The sequence below is a fragment of the Passer domesticus genome, chromosome 4, assembly GCF_036417665.1.
Source record: "Passer domesticus isolate bPasDom1 chromosome 4, bPasDom1.hap1, whole genome shotgun sequence".
NCBI classification, from domain to species: Eukaryota; Metazoa; Chordata; class Aves; order Passeriformes; family Passeridae; genus Passer; species Passer domesticus.
In genome coordinates this window covers 34,960,922-34,966,921 of record NC_087477.1, presented here as the reverse complement: position 1 = coordinate 34,966,921, position 6,000 = coordinate 34,960,922, and positions in this window count along the sequence as shown.

Sequence of the window (6,000 nt, the reverse complement as noted above, 5' to 3'; positions counted from 1 at the left end):
GAACACATGAAGACCTGGCCTTTTATGGACTCCACCTGGAAACCCATCTTCTGCTGTAGCATCTGAGTCTTTCTTTTGTTCCTCGTCCTGTGTCCCTCCTGTGGGAAGGGCCTGTAGCCTGCATATCCAAATGATGGAGTTCATGCTGCTGTGGCTGCAGTTTCTGGTCGCTCCAGGGCAGTGGGAGCTCCGTTTGGCTCCACCAGTCCAAGTGCTGAGGACCTTGGTTTCCAGAGGGTCATCTCACTGTGCAGAAGCCAAGCACCAAGCAGTCTTTGCCACCCTGTGGCCTGTAGAGGAAATAAATGAAACGCCATCACATCCATAAACTACAGGAGCAGTGAAAAGGGTATTTCTGTACAAAGACATACAAGATTTTCTCATCAAAAAAGGGGTCAAAGCTGGTCTGTTCTATTACTTTCTGAGAGAACTTTTATGTGTTATATTCTTCCCCAAACTGCTAGTGGCTCTATAGCCATAACCTCTTCAATTATTTCTGCACACATTTCGCCATGTTCAGAAATTATTTACAACCTAGAGGTATAAGGATCACAAATGTCTCTACCTCAGAGCTGCAGAAACTCGATACTTTTGAATGCCCTTGGGTATGAACAGTGCTGTGCAGTGGGCACTGGGTGTTATTATAGTAGCATTTACTCAGCTAGGCTGCCCTGCTGAATGCTGAGGGGCATGCTAAGAAATATTCTGGTTCCTTAGAAAAGGGAGTGGAAGGCAAGTCATGATGAGGCATGGTTTCCCAGGCCACAGGGGGAAAGCTGCATGAACTCCATGTCTCTGTGAGCCTGGCTGAGGCTGTTTGCACTGGCAGTAAAGTCAGAGTTTCCAGTGAGTGAAGAGCACACGTGCAAGGGAGCAGGGTGTCGAGGTGCCAAAGTTAACATCAGGTAAGCTGGCTCTGGGGTCAGCAGCAAGGTAGGCACCACTCCCAAGCACTGTGCAGGAGGGAACAGCCTTAGCTGGATGTACATGGTCACAGTGGGATAAAGTCCTCGTCCCTGGGGTCTGTGCTGCTGCACAGCAAGGGCACGAGGTGCAGGAATGTGTAAGGATGGGGACACACTCATCCTGAGCCACCCTGCACAGAGTGGGCACGTTCTGGGTGTCCTTGGGTACCCCTGGCCATGCACACTGCTCCCGTGTGCCAGAGCCTCTCAAATAACTCCTGAGAGCTGCACAGCCACCCCCGCGCTCCTGCACTAAGACAAGACAGCTGCAACTGATCTCTCTTCCCCTTTGCCACCTACTTCAGCCAGGCACGGCTGGCAAGGGTTTCGCTTTCCTTAAAATTCCCAAATGTCTTCTGCCCTGAATGAACACGAGCCATGCAGAGCTTGATGAGACCATCTACCGCCCACAGTATTTCAATGTGATTGACTTAGACCCTGAGGCTTTAAACCTGCTCTTCCTGACCTGGATTAGAGCTGCTAAAATATGGGCACAACAGATGTCTCTCCTGTCCCACAGGTGCAAATCTGCCCCTTAGGTGCCCCTAAATGCATCTCCCTTGCTGCTGCTTAGCAGGGCACTCTGCAAGGTCCCTGCAGACACTGGCCCCGTCCAGGAGAATGCCAGGTGTTAGCTTGTTTAAAATGTCGCTGCATCATGCAGTATTGCAATAATTTGCCTCTAAGAGGCAAACATCTAAACTGAACATAAGCCATAAGTTACAGCTGGGAGACAAGAAGGTGTTGGAAAAATCCACAGCAAGCTGAATTTTTCTGGGACTTTCCATGAGACTGTCAAATCGGCTTGAAAAAGTTCAAATAAAGCAAGTTCCCATCTGTACCCTGTAAAAGCAAAAGCAGTTCAGCTTTGCCTCATTCTAGGCAAAAGTAATCAAGCATTTTGGGCAGAGGTCACTTCTGATGCCTCAGTGGGAAACTCGGCCTCCTGTCTCTTTGTACCATTTGGAATGTTTTAATGCAACAGGGCCTGTAATTTAGGCCCAGAAGGATGATGACCACCTGAAGGCTACTGAAGCCTCACCGGGACCTTGTGGACAGAAATTTTTCATTGCCTCTCCTCTGTGTCACTGCACAAGCAGACCATGCAAAGGACCCAAGCACAGCCTTGTTCTGGGCTGCCTTTGGGTGCAGGAGGAGAATTTTATCAGGATGCTGGTGAAGTTGGCTGCTTCTGGCCCAGGGCTCTGTGAATGTCTGATGAAGGTCAGAGTATTCTCCCTGATGGTTATCCGTGCTGCTCGTCAGATGTAACAAGAGATGTGTGAAAGCACAGGCTCTGTTGTGCTCACCGGCTAAAGTGAGAGCAGGGAAGGTATTGTGGCAGATATTTCCTCCCATCTGGAAGCTCTGGGAGCGCACTCTGTATGGAGAGCTCACTTTCCATATGGAAAGGTCAAACGAACTTCACACTTACTAAATTTTATTAGCCAATTTTTGACATCCTTCCTGATGGCTCTACCAGATGGTTAGCTTGAGCTCTTCATCCTTCATTAACAGTGATAATGATGATCATTTTTATGCTGAGCTCCCAGTCCCTATGACAAAGCCTTGACCATGTGGGTGCCTCTGGGGGCTGCTCAGCCTGCACCACCTATGCTTTTGTGCAGACATGGTGCCTTTACTTACCCTGCAGGATCAAGCACTCTGAAATAACTCACTGCTTAGACAGCTCACCCTGCAAATTTTACCCAGTCTTTAGTACTAAACAAGTCTGGGTAAAATAAACATAAAGAGAAAGAGGTTTTCCAAGAGAAAACCAACAATTATGCATTTGTACTGACTTAGCTGAAACTTGCCTTGGGAGCTTTCTGCAATCAGTCTGTCACCAAAATGTGCTGTATTTTGAAAGGGATATTTTGCACTTACTGTATGATTTTAGCAAAACCCCACAGCTGCACTGCAACTTTGCCATGGCAAGGTGGAATTGGTGCTGTGTTCTGGTATGTAGGTTGGTTTTCAGCATCAGCTCTCAGTAAAAAACTTACCTGTCTTTTAATGGTAGAATTTGACCATGACCAGTTGGATGCTCCAGACCAGTATGTCTATCTACACTGTTTAAAAAAAATCTGATTAATTGTCAATTTTAAATGTTTGGGATTGGCGACAAAATTAACTTCTAATCAAGAGCCAAGAATTTAACATGTATGTTGTCTGAGGTGGTGCTGTGATTATTGACAACTTTGGCTTGCTTTTTCCATGCTTCCATATTGTTTTATGGAATAAAAATTTGGCCTGCTTTTCCACAATTTCCCCTTCAATATTATTTTAAACCAATATTGATCAAAATGAAAGTAGCCCCCAACAGTCGGACTACAACAGCAATTAGCCTAACAACTGGTGGATCTTCTAGAAAACATCAACAATTCAGGGCTTTTATTGTGAATTTCTGAATTAAGGTTTTTTCTAATGCCCTGACTTTGCTAGCAACCTTTGAAGTACAGGGCTGTGCTGAAAACATCTGTTGATCTTTATACAGTGCCTCTATAAATAGCTAGTGCAGCTATTGCATCCCCGCCTCAACACTTGGGTGACAAAACCACATTAACGTGACAAATAAAAAATTGTCTATGGACAATACCAGGTTCTTAAGGCAAAAAAAAAAAAAAAAAAAGAAAGTCTCACTTCTTATTATTCCTATCTTCTATTGAGATATATTTTGGTCCTGTCCAGCACAAAGGAGATTATGGGGATTCTTGCTATGGCACACTGCATTTAAAATTAGACTGAAAGCTGCTAAAATGCTGCCTGATCAGTACTAATCCAACACTGTACAGTGCGATGCTCTTTTGTTTAGAAACTTAGGCCAGGTAATGTCCAGCTGGGTGGAAATCTCCATCGGGTGCCTGGTGAACGTGCTGGAGCAGCCAGTGCTGCAGGTTATTCAGCAGGTGGAGCGAGCACTCAGTTGTGCTTTCACGCTGCTGTAAATCTGGAGATGTGCTGTAAAACCAAGAGAACAGCTGTTCCTCTGGTCCAAGTGGGAGAAGGTTCACATTCAGGGGCACCTGATCAATGGAAAGTAGCCAGATACAAGCCCATGATATAGTTTTATTTCTCTAGTTTGCAAATACAAAAAAATCGGGTAAACTTTTTTGTTAAAAGGACATTGCGTTTTACTTCTGTAAATTATACTCATTTGCAGGGAAACACTCTGTGCAAAAAGAACAGCAAGGTTATAGAATTCCAGAAAACTTTGGACTCAATGATCATTGTGGGTTCCATCCAACTCAGAATTTTCATGAATCTGTGAATCAGAGCATTATAAGGAATACCAATAGGTCTGCTGACTTTTCTGATTGCTAATGGAGGAGGGAGGTGGTGTCCTCCCAAAACTAAGCCACAGTTTTTGGCTTCAGTCACAGGTTTTATCATCTTCTCACAAGCACAATAGGAAAAGCTATTTTTTGGACTTTCAGTGGTTTCCTTTTTGAGATATTCTTTCAACACAGGTGCATTTTTAATGTGTTCTTACTAAGTATTTTTTTACCACTTCTAGTACTTACCTTTATACACATGATATATGAAAATAAGATCTGGGCAGAATGTGATAAAGGACACACATGTCTTCACCTCTTGCAGCAGCATACTGTGACAGTACTGAATATTCAGCTCCCCAGCCATTTCGTGAGTAACCAAGCTTAGGAACCAAACTACTCTGTTAAAAACAAGAATGTAATGACTTTCTTCCACACTGGTACCCAGAGAGCTCTCTATGAAAGCCCAGTGTGGCTCATCTTCAGTGGGCATGTGGGGGCAGAAAGGTTTTGTACGTGTGCCTCTGCCTTGTCTGTTTGGCCTTTGTGCCAGCTGCACAACCGTGTGCTGTGGGGTGGCAAATCTGCCTAACAGACGAAGGCAGCTGCCAGGAGAGCTGCTGCTGAGCTCCCAGCTACTTCTCCCGTAACCTTGGATGACCATGATTTCTGGGTAAAGGGAGAGAACATGAACCTGTGGATTAGGAGCTGATAAGTCGTGCCTTTGCCCCAAACATACGTGATCGGTCCTGTCACGCCCGGTAAGCAACGGCCTGGCCGCGTAACTTGAGAGCCTGGCCACGTACAGTAGAGATCAGCTTGGGTCTGCTCGGCTCAGTCCACGGGCTGTGCTCTCTCCATCGCTGCACAGCTCTTCTCAGGTTGCCATCATATCCCTGCAACTGCTTTTGGCTGTGTCTGATGGCTAAAACAACTGTACAGCCGCAACAGGATACGTGTTAAGTAAGGCTTTGTTGTCAAGTGATGCTGGATTTTTGCCCAGCCGCTTTAAGTGCCCATCCTCTTCAACATATCCACAGGAGGATAGGTATGGAGGTTTCAGCAGAGAGCAGTGATTTGTCCAAAAAGATCAGCATGTGCTTCCTTTCATCAGCCAGGGATAAAAAATCATTAGGCTGTGCTCTCTGCTTGCTTTATATACTCAATTCATGTGACTTACTGCATGGAAAGTTGGGTGGCTTGAACTGCTGCTGCACCAGAATAAGACCTTAATGGATTCCTCTTTTTCCAGCATGGAGAAGAACATGCCCTAGTTGAATGCATTTCAACCAGGGCTCAGGAGTTCATTCAAGTTAAAAATATCCCTGCAGTGCTGTCAAGGTATCAGGCACGAAGCTTATATATAACTACATTTTTTCCATACAGACCCACTCATATGGGTTTATACCATTCAATAAAACAGCATAAGGCACAAAGTAGGTTTCATTTGCTTTCCCTTTAACCACATAGGCTCAGCCAGATCACTGATCCCAGCTTGGATAGAGCTATCCATCTGGCAGATCTTTTTATTGAGACCTCGCAGTACACATAATTATGTATACAACATGTGCCTTTATGCACCAAAGTGACTCATCTGAAGTAAAAAGCTAATTACTGTCTGTTAATGACAGACCAGCTGGGACCTTAGGTGGGTTGAACTCTCCCTTTGCCCATTGTTCTTAAAGTTTTGTGAAAAGTTATACTCTAGAAGCCTTTTCTCCTTTCTGGGCTAAGTCTTGGCAGGGTCAGGACATAGGAAT